This window comes from Vipera berus, assembly GCF_964194415.1.
Source record: "Vipera berus genome assembly, chromosome: Z".
Lineage (NCBI taxonomy): Eukaryota > Metazoa > Chordata > Lepidosauria > Squamata > Viperidae > Vipera > Vipera berus.
Genome location: NC_138205.1, coordinates 51,432,310 through 51,442,945, shown reverse-complemented (window position 1 = coordinate 51,442,945; position 10,636 = coordinate 51,432,310).

Genomic DNA, 10,636 nt, shown 5'->3' with positions numbered 1-10,636 from the left:
GTATTTTCCGGCGTATAAGACGACCCGGCGTATAAGACGACCCCCTACTTTTAAGAAGATTTTGAAGGTTTTGTCTTATACGCCGGAAAATACTTACCCGCCGGCCCTCCCGCTGCTCCCGCGCTTCTGCCGGCCCCCGAGGTGCAGCGTTTCCCGGGCGGCAGGCAGCGCCGGAGGGCAGCCGCCACCCCGCCACGGCTGGCGCCCCTCCTGCTTCCCCCCCCAGGCCTTGAACTTCTCCCATTCGGCGCAGGGTGGGGCAGCTCCACCCGCAGCCTCTTTTTTAGAACTCACGTGCCGCTTCCCTCTCACTGTCGGCCGAGGCGCGCTCGGCCCGGGCTCCCGGTCCCTCTTCCTGGCCGGCTTCCCGCCCTGCCCCTCATGGAGCTGGCCTGGGCGTGCAGCCTCTCAGTGTGGCTGCTTTTCCTGGGCAGCCTGGCGGTGCGGCTCCTGCGCTCCGACCTGTTGCTGAGCCGGCGGCTGCTGCTGCGCGTGCACATGGGGCTGCTGGCCGTCCTGCAGGCGCTGGGCCAGGCCGTCCTGCCGCTGCCCCTCAGCACCGCGCTCACGGCGGCTGCCTGCTGGCTCGTCTCAGCCAGCACCGCCCGGCGGAAGCGCATCCCCGCGCGGGGAAGAGCGGTGCTGGTGACAGGTGAGTCCGGAAGGAAGCCTGAGGCTACAGCTTTCCCAAGTTGCTGGTCCCCAAAAGTTAGGCTCCCCAAGTCTCCTTCCTTCCCTCTTTGCCCCATACGAGTTTGCTCGAATGTTGCAGCTGCTGGAAGGCCCCGCCAAACAGGAAGCTAAGCAAAACTGCAAAAAGCCACATGGTTCCTCGCGGGGCTTCCCGGAACAAGGGGCCGGCAGCCGCAGCCGCAGCCCCAAGCCAGGCCGAGAAGAGCGGCAGGCACGGGGGAGGAGCGGGGCTAGAGGGGGAAAGCAGGCCCAGGGGGCGCCGCCCCCGCCCCAGGCCAGGCTCCGGGAGAACCTTCAGCACAGGCACGCCCCTCTCGCCTTTGTCCGCCAGCCCGCCTCGCTCCCCGGCCTCTCCCAGCGCCTTTGCCGAGCCACTCGCGCGGAAAGTGCCGCTCGGCTTCACGCGGCCCACCCAGCAGTCCCTGGAGAGGCGCACACCACCCCCCCATGAAGGGAAAGGGAAAAAGTGCCTCTCCGCCGCGGCTCCGGGTCCGCGGGCACGCAGAGGGCGCCGCTCCCTAGCCCCCACCCCAGGCCAGGCTCCGGGAGAACCTTCAGCACAGGCACGCCCCTCTCGCCTTTGTCCGCCAGCCCGCCTCGCTCCCCGGCCTCTCCCAGTGCCTCTGCCAAGCCACTCGCGTGGGAAGCGCCGCTCGGCTTCACGCGGCCCACCCAGCAGTCCCTGGAGAGGCGCACACCACCACCCACCCCCATGAAGGGAAAGGGAAAAAGTGCCTCTCCGCCGCGGCTCCGGGTCCGCGGGTGTGCAGAGGGCGCCGCTCCCTAGCCCGCGAGTTACCTGCAAAGCTTCGCGTGGGGAGAGCCGCCCGACGCTCCCGCCCAGCCGTGTCCCGGAGCCGCGCCGGAGATAGCTCGGTTGCACGGGGCGGCCCGGCTTTGCAAGAAAGTACGCTCGACTGATTTGTTTTTTTTTTCGGCATATAAGACGACCCGGCGTATAAGACGACCCCCCAACTTTTGAGAAGATTTTCAGGGGTTCAAAAGTCGTCTTATACGCCGGAAAATACGGTAGTTATATTCTTTTTGTTCTGCACACACACAATCATTGGCAACCAGCCCAAAAACTAAACCAAAGCCTCAGCAGAAAAAGGGGAGGGGGGGACAGGATGTTACATATTCGGCATTTCTAAGTTCTGGACACAAAACTGCAGCAGGGAAATGAAATGATACATTTATGAAAAGGAGAAGCCATGCTAAACAAGTTGTTTTTTTTGTCCCTGAGCAAAATTAGAAGCCAAAAACTGCAATCTCAGACTTCACCCACCGCACTTTTCCTCCTTTCCCTCCTTTCCCTCCTCCTTCCAGGCCAGAGTTAAGCAGAGGAAAAAAAGTTTTAAAATGATCAACCCAAACCTCCCCCTCTTCTCCCTTTTTCCGTCTCTCTCTTCCAAAGAAAAAAAGTAAAAAAAAAATGTAGTAAGACAGTAATGAAGAAGGCTGAACAAATTTTTAAAAAAACTGCACGGGGATCTTGGCCCCTTTTGAACTTATCTCACATCATTCTTTCAACAAAATAGTTTTCTCTCTTCACATTCTCATGCAAACACCTTTTACTTAGTTCACAACAACAACAACAACAACAAAGTCTACAATTTACTATTTCTTCCACAGCCTGGGGTATGGTGGGTAACTTTCACACACATACATTTGCACATTCAGCATATTCACACATTCACTTCCATTCAAACTGCTTGTATAAACAATTTCACATACAGGTATTTCATTTTCATGCCTTTTCCAGGCAAACCATTTATTTTTTAAATAATGTCTTTTTGTTTGTTATTATCAGGGTTTTGTCCCTCTCCCAAGTCTTGGAAATAACACAAAACAATACAGACACACATATATACACACATACTATTAAGACAACATTTACAGGCCTGTTGCTTATTCTCCAAGAAGTAAGAAAAATCAAGTTGTGATTCCAGTCAAAATGTGACATTGGGCCCTGAGCCATCTCTTAGTTTTCTCACGATTCCAAGCCCAAGCTTAATTTTCTGGATGGCCAAATATTTAAGAAACATATCAATTTGGGGTTTGAGGTCAAAGCAGGCCTCCCTTTTTATTTTTATTTTCAAAAAGGGAGGGGAACATTTATGGTTGCTTCCAATTTTTCCAGCAAATTTAAAGGACAGTGGGGAAGGACTAAAAAGGGATGTTGAATTTGGGGCCCTTTGCAGGTGTGAAGGGGGAGGAGAAAATTGCAGAGAGTAGCCTCCTCTCTTCATATTCAAGAATAGGGATGATTTCCAAGGACAGTAGATGGTGCCAGTGTCTAACAGAAAAAATATTGTCTTTTCAAAGAGCCAGATTAGAGGGGGAAAAACTTATTCTTCTTTGAATTTTTCTTTTCTTTCTTTTCTTCTGTGGCTTAAGTTTTTAAAAAGATAAGCTAGCCAACCAGAGGTGCACAAAGTTTTTCAAGCTTCTTGAAGATTATTTTCACTGCTACAATTTCAGTGCTTTCCAATGGGCTAACATGCAGCCTACTGAAAACATGGCCCCCCTTTCCCCTTTTTTATAATATATTTCATTAATTTTTTAACATGGTCACCTTAATATTCAGTAAACAATGTGTCGTCTGGGTTTACATTTAAAAACATTCACTAACAATTGGTTTCTATAATCTATAATCCACATAGTAGCTTTACTTGATTTTCCCTTCTTCCCATAATGTTATCTTTTACCAACCTTTAGTTAATACAATTCTTATTGTTTTGATAGATAACAATTGAGTATAAATTTTTTTCTAATATTTCTGCAAATAATAATCACATCAATATAATATTTCTTTTCTATCTAGTTATTCTGGTTGCCTCATCATAGATCCTGTTTACAGTTCTTGTTTACATTTGTTTTTCCCACAATGTTCAAAACATTCTTACTAGTTAAGATTTTCTCAACGTTAATTACATTTAAATATTTGATTTTATTTTTTCTCATGTAAACCATCCCATAAGTTTTGCCTTACTTAAGGAATAAATAAGACTAAAAGAAAAAAACACAAGAGTAAACAGGGATAAAAATATAGTATACTACTGAAAGTCCATGTTTCCCCTCAGCTAATACATTTATTTCCAAAAATTTTCCATTTTTTACCATAATTAAGGATATATTTAATCCTTAAATATTCCATTTAATAAATCTAGTCATCTGGTCTTTTAACTCTTACTCAAAACATTTTTTTTCTTAAAATCAATCACATTATATATATAAAATATGTTCTTATATATAAGCCATTCTAACTCTTTTATATTACTCATATCAAGAAGTAAGAGAAGAAAAGAGAAGAGAGATACCATGTTTTTGAGAGACTCCTCCCTCTTAAAGTAAAGTATTCATATCCAAAATCTTTCTATTATTTTAACCATATTCAAACAGGTGTTTCTTTTTTTTAAATATTCTCTCTGATAAGTCCCATCATCTATTTTCTTAATTTTCACTTTGGCCTTCTTTTCCCCAATATCTTTAATTACTATATTCTGCTGAATCAAAGAGTCTTTCCATATTCTTGTAGGTGTCACTGTAGATATAAAAAATAACTCAAGTACAATATCTTTGTAAGAGGCATTTGCTCTTTCATGTTTGTTGAAAATCTTTTTCTTTCTTTTTCTCTCTGTATCTCTTATCATTTTTGTATTTCTAGTTCTAGTGCAGGGGTCAGCAACCTGAAACAGTGAAAGAGTCACTCGGAACCGGTTCCCTCACAAAAGGAAAAACTGGGAGCCACAAAAAAATGTGTGCACATGCGCGTACCTGCGCGCATGCGCAGAACAGGGTTTGACTGAAGAGTGGAGCCAAGGCGAGATATGCACCTACCCTGCATATTTGAATTGATTGGTTGAACTTTTTTAGTCCCACTTTTTTTTTTTGGACTGCACATGGCAGAGGACTGGGAGCCGCAGGAGACGGCTGAAAGAGCCGCATGTGGCTCCGGAGCTGCGGGTTGCAGACCTGTGTTCTAGTGGTATTGCTGATGTCTCTGCAATCCATTTTGACCAGTCTTTTTTCTTATCCTCAAATTTGTCTTGTGGTTTTAAAGTATAAGTTGTCTTTTCCAAAACCAATATTTCTTGTAATTTTTTTCCCACTTGGGTTAAATCATACTTCTTTGTTGTGTTAAATTCCATCTTTGACTCGCTATCCTCGAATTTTTGTTCAGTTATCTGTTTTATCTGCTCCTTCTCTATTGTTATTTCCTGGGATTTTTTTGTTATAAAGTTAAATTGTAGATGAATTGGTTTATGTTTTCAAAGTTATTTTGGATTTCTTTGTGGTTTGAAGTCATTGTTGTTTGAATTAGTTGTAGCATCTCATATGTCTCCTCTTGAAAGGTATTTATTTTTTCTTGATATGTTCTTTCTGCAGGTCTCTGATTTTCCATAGTGGTCAAGAATCAAAGTTTTTTTTTCTCTGCAAATAGCTTTAGAGTCCCAGTTTAGTAGATATTTATAATCCAAAAAGGTTCAAAAAGGTTTCCTGAAGTTTATAATCCTCTCTTTGACTGCAACCCAAATTGTTTTCTTTTTTTGTCCCAGCTGTTTTCAATAGTTATAGCTTTGAAGGTCACAAGCACAGGCTAGTTTTTTCCAGATTTTGCCAAAACCTGTATATTCTTTATCCACCACTAGATGTCAGCACCAGTTTATTTTTCAAATTATCAAAATAGAAAATTGCCTTTAAAATGAGAACTTTAACCATTCAACAATTCCAAACGTATCCAAATTTAGGTTTTATATTCACTTCATTTTATTTATGTATGTTTTGGTCCTCCATAAAAGGTTTAATTCACTGCTTCCATCAGTAAAAGGGTGGGGAAAAAATCCCCCTCCTTCACATTTAGAGGTTTTTTTCCTTCTTTGGAATTTTTTTTATTTCCAGGAAATTTAATAAGTAGGATAGAGAAAATTGATGATCTTACCCAGATTCAAACGCGCTGTTTACAATCAGGTTAAAATAGTGCTTTTTGTTTTCAGTTGCTTGTAGCTTGGGCTACATTGTGAAGTTAGGCTAATCTTTCTCTTGTTGGTTTCTGGATGGCTTCTCCTGGATCAATCGGTTGACCACCATCTCTCTGTGGTCCGCAGGACTTCCTTCCTTCTTTGTCACATCTTTGGGGCAGCTTCTGGCCCATTTAGGGTCCCCTAACAGGAAGAAATTCAGCCAGAGAGCATGGAGCCCCAAAATCCCTTGGCTGCTGTGCTACTGCACCTTGACCCCTCTTTTCCCTTAAACACCAGTTCATTTGCTCAGTGCAAATGAACAACCCCCAGAGATTTCTCGATATCTTTCCTTCAACATTGGGGCTGTCCATGCCCTCTCTTATGCAGGGCCCCTTTAGGAGGGTTTCCTTAACAGTCATTCATCTTTATCATGCTGCAAGCAACTAAATTCCTGCCTCTCAGGCATTTCACACACACAAATACACTCCCTCCCTCTCCCTCCCTCTTCCTCATTCCAGAATGTTTGTTTCTACTTACCAAGTTTCTCTTGTGTTCTTGTCTCCTCTTACCTTCACTGAGACAAGATGGAAGTCTCTTAAACGTTCAGGGTTCAGACAAACTCAGGTCTGCTGGAAGGTGGCCAGTTCAAAAGTCACCAGACACAAAGGTTCTAGGAGTGCTCTTGACTTTATAACTGACCCCACTAGTTTTCCTGGATGTCATGCCTGAAGGTTGCTGAGTCACAACAGGACTCATTCACAGGGAGTTTCAAAGAGAAACAACCTTGAAGAAAAAACCTCCAAGTTCCTGTTCAGGTCTGCCAGAAATGTAAGGTCCCTGGCCCTTACTTGAACTTGAGATACCATATCAATCTAATCAGATAACCCAAGCAGAGGCTTCTTACAGCTCTTTATTTGATTAAATAAGATGGCTGGGTGGCAGACAGTCTGAAATGCTGGCAGAGGTACATCCAGAAGTGCCACACCTTAGAAAGTTAGTAGCATTGCTTTATAAACTTTGTTAGCCAATGAAAATCAGCCATCAGAGCCATTACATCATAAGGAAGACATCAATCATTTCTGTACACTCCCTTATTCCCTCCTTCAGTACATCCCATCCATGTATATATTTCCCATGCTTGCATGAGATTTCCTTGGTGCAAAAGCTGATTACAGAAAGCAAGAAACAATTTCGTTCCAGTTACAGAAACCTTCATATTCCTTTTACATTCTGTTCAGGGTTACAGAATGTAAAAAGAATACATTTCAAAATTAATGTATAGCCTATTATTTGAGGACGTCTGTATTACAAGTATGGCTAAATCCCACTTTGTTGTACTGTACAATATACACTCAGGCAAAATAGAATATAGAGATTTCAAGTATGCTGTTTCTGACTAGTATTTGTGACACATTGTGACTAGGGCTGCCACACATTGGATTTGCAGTGTGGATTGTAAATTATCTTTGTTCATTTGCCTTATTTTAACTGGCTGCTCAGCTAGATATTAGCCTCCACTACAAGAGTATACATATCAAATAGAAGAGCAGAGAAAATTTAGAATTTAGGGTATATTTTCATGATAAGCATACTGTCCTTTTCACATAGCCATTTTCTATAACTGTAGAAATTGGACTGCTCTTATCCTCCCTACATTACTATGACGGACACAATTACCATGAATGGCCCTATAGTTTTGTGTGAAAAATAGAATAGAATAGAGCTGGAGAACCTACATGGGTAGGCAACCTTAGCTCTTTTATGACTCATGGACTTCAACTTCCAGAATTCCTGAGCCAGCATGGAAATTTCTCCTTAATTCCAGGTTGCTTCTCTCTTTGATCAGTTTCCAACCATTGTTTCTTGCCCTGCCCTCTAGTGCTTTAGAGAATAACATGACACCCTCTTCTTTCTGGCAGCCTCTCAAATACTGGAGTACTGCTATCATGTCACCCCTATTTCTTCTTTTCTTTAGACTAGCCAAACCCAAGTCCTACAGCTGTTCTTCATATGTTTTAGTCTCCATGCCTTGGATCATCTTAGTTGCTCTTCTCTGAACATTTTTCAAGTTCTCAACATCTTTTTTGTAGTATGGTGACCAAAATTGGTTGCAGTATTGCACGTGTGGTCTCACTAGGGTTTTATAAAGTGGTACTAATGCTTCATGTTGTTGGAAGAATCCAGAGAAAGAAATATTTTGGGAAATATTAAAAAGGCAGAATATATTTCCCCAAAGGATTTTAAAGGCAGAAACCAACCCCCACCCAAGTTTCTCTGCCCCAAACAGAAACCAGGTCTGCAGAAATGCAGATGTGATAATCTTCTCAGAAAGATTGGAGCCAGGAAGCTTGGATTAGAAAGAAAGATCCCTAGAATAAACAATCCCTCACACCAAAAAATCCAACAATAATCAGCCACAGCCCTGTGGAAACAGGATGTGACTTTTGGGACATAATAGAATTAACCCGCCACAATCAGAATATCAGAAAGGCTCACTCAGACTCAGGTCAAAGTTCATGCCACAGGAACAACTCCAAACAAAAGCTCAAGAAGGTATAAAAGCCTACCACTCCCTGCTACATGTGGTCAGTTTTTCCAGAGCCATCTTTCTGTCTGGTTCTCCTCTTCAGTAAACTACAACTTTGTTTCTAAAGCAGTCTCCATGTTATTTATTCCTGGCTTGGACTGGACCCTGATAAAGATTTTTTTCTTTCAACAATTTGGCATCCCAGATGGGACTCCAAGCTAACCTCTCTAATGGACTGAGACTGGTAAGCACCATCTTGCCAGCAGCAGACCCCTTGTGTCTGTGGATGGGTTTCCCAGGCTCTGCCCATTTGGAGTAAGGGTAGTAAAGGGAGTTTTGAGTTTGAGCTCAAGGGCTGCTTTGGAAAGAAGGTGAGTACCTCTAAATTTTAACTTTAAAGCCCAGGGGAGGGAGAGAAATGTGTGTATGTCTGTGTATGTGAATGAAAAGACCCATTTCCCAATCACAGTTGGATTTTGCTGTCTGGCCTTTCCTAACCGCAGAAAGAATCTGTTCAACCAACAGACCCAGGAAAGCATGGGGGTTTGACCACAGCAAAGAACTTTTTCTTAGGGAAAAGGGAGAGGCTATGTGAGATGGAATGGAAAAGTGAATGAGAGAATCAGATGTGGGCAATCAGCTGGTAAGACCCTGTAAGCAAAGCCCAGGTCTGGGAATGAGGTGCTCATGATCACTGCTTGGGAAAAAGGCAAGCAAATCCTCCCAGACTCCTCTGAGTCTAAAATAGTAAAAGTAGAAGTGTGCACAAAGGAAAAGTTGTGAATAAAAGTGTAGTTGTAAGTAGTTGTGAAAAGCCGGTGGAAGGAGGAGCCTATACCTGCTGGTTGGGGACAGTACGTCCTCTCAGACCCCTTTTGGCCTGCAAACTGAAAGGAAGTGTTCCCATTAAAGGAGGGGCCCTTACTCTGCGTTGAGAACCAGAGTCCTTTTGGACATTTTTTAGTCAAAAAACTGATAGGCAGTGTGGTAGGGATTTTGCTGTGAGGGAGACCCAGCTAGAGCCCATTGAACACACATTTGAAGGGAAACATGGGAAGCTGTAGCTCGAGGGTCGTACTCGGATCCCCTTTAAGTGATTTGCTGATGGCATGGGATGAGAGGCAAGTGCCCGTCCTAACTAATATGAAGAAAAAGTGGTAAAGGGAATTTTGTGAAGAATGGGTTTTGCTCAGGGCTTTGCTGGGAAACCAATTTGGCTAAATAAAAGTACTTAAAAGGAAAATAAAATATAGGAATAGTGATTTTTCTCTCTCTCTTTCTATGCAAGCACGTGTTATGTTAAGATTTGTGCCTTCCCTAATTTGAGCTAACTAAGATTTATGGTGGGAATGACCAGGATGTGTAAAACTAAGAGCTCGGTTTCCCTTTTCTGTTCTCTTTTCCTTGTCTTTGTGTGTATATGTGTATGAGGTAAATGTAACTGTTAACTGTCTCTAATCCAAAGAGAAAAGAATTTTAAAATTCTGTTAGAAATTCTGCTTAAAATAAGCTACCAAAAGGAAAATACCCTCAGTCTGTTTGTCTGGACAGCAAACAGGGTGAAGAGAAATGTGGGGTTTTTTTCTTCTTTCTCTCTCTGTACCTGTAAGAACAGCCCAAAGTTGTCAGGACGGAATGTTTTAAGTTCATCTACAGGAAAAGTTTCATTCTTCCTTTTCTGTACGTGTTGTAAATGGGTTTTATATGTCTATCCTTTTCCTGAAACATGAGGTGTGTCTACTACAAGAGCTTCATGAGCTCAAGTTTGCTTGTGTAGGGTAATAATCTTCTTCTTATGTTTCTTTTCTTATTCTATCACTGCTCAGTGAAACTACTATAGAACTAATCATGGAACATATAAGCATTTATTTTCAATCTCTAATGTGATAGTTTTATCTAAATTATGCATTGGTAATGCTGGGCAAAATGCTGTCATGATATTTTAAAAAAATTGAACTATTTAAAAGAAACAGACCAAATAAAAGAGGAGGTGGAGTTACTCTCTATATAAGAAAGAACTACATCTCTACAGAAATAGAGCACAAGAATGATGAAAACTGTAAACTTGAATGCATTTGGGTCAATATAAAAAGGGGGAGGGGGGAAATGACATTGCCATAGGTGTATACTATAGGCCACCCAACCAAACAGAGGAAATAGATGAACTTTTTGCTTGTCAGCTAACTAAGGTATGTAGGAAGCACACCACAATAGTAATGGGGTACTTTAACTACCTTGACATCAACTGGGAAACAACTCTGCACCAAGTGGAAGATCAAACAGATTCCTGACAAACCTAGCAGACAACTTTGTCACCCAAAAAGTAGAGAAGGGAATTAGGGGATTAGTCATTTTGGATCTAATTCTCACTAACAGAGATGAAATGATACAAGGTGTTGAAGCCACAGGAACCTTGGGAGGAAGTGATCATGCAATATTGGAATTCAACATT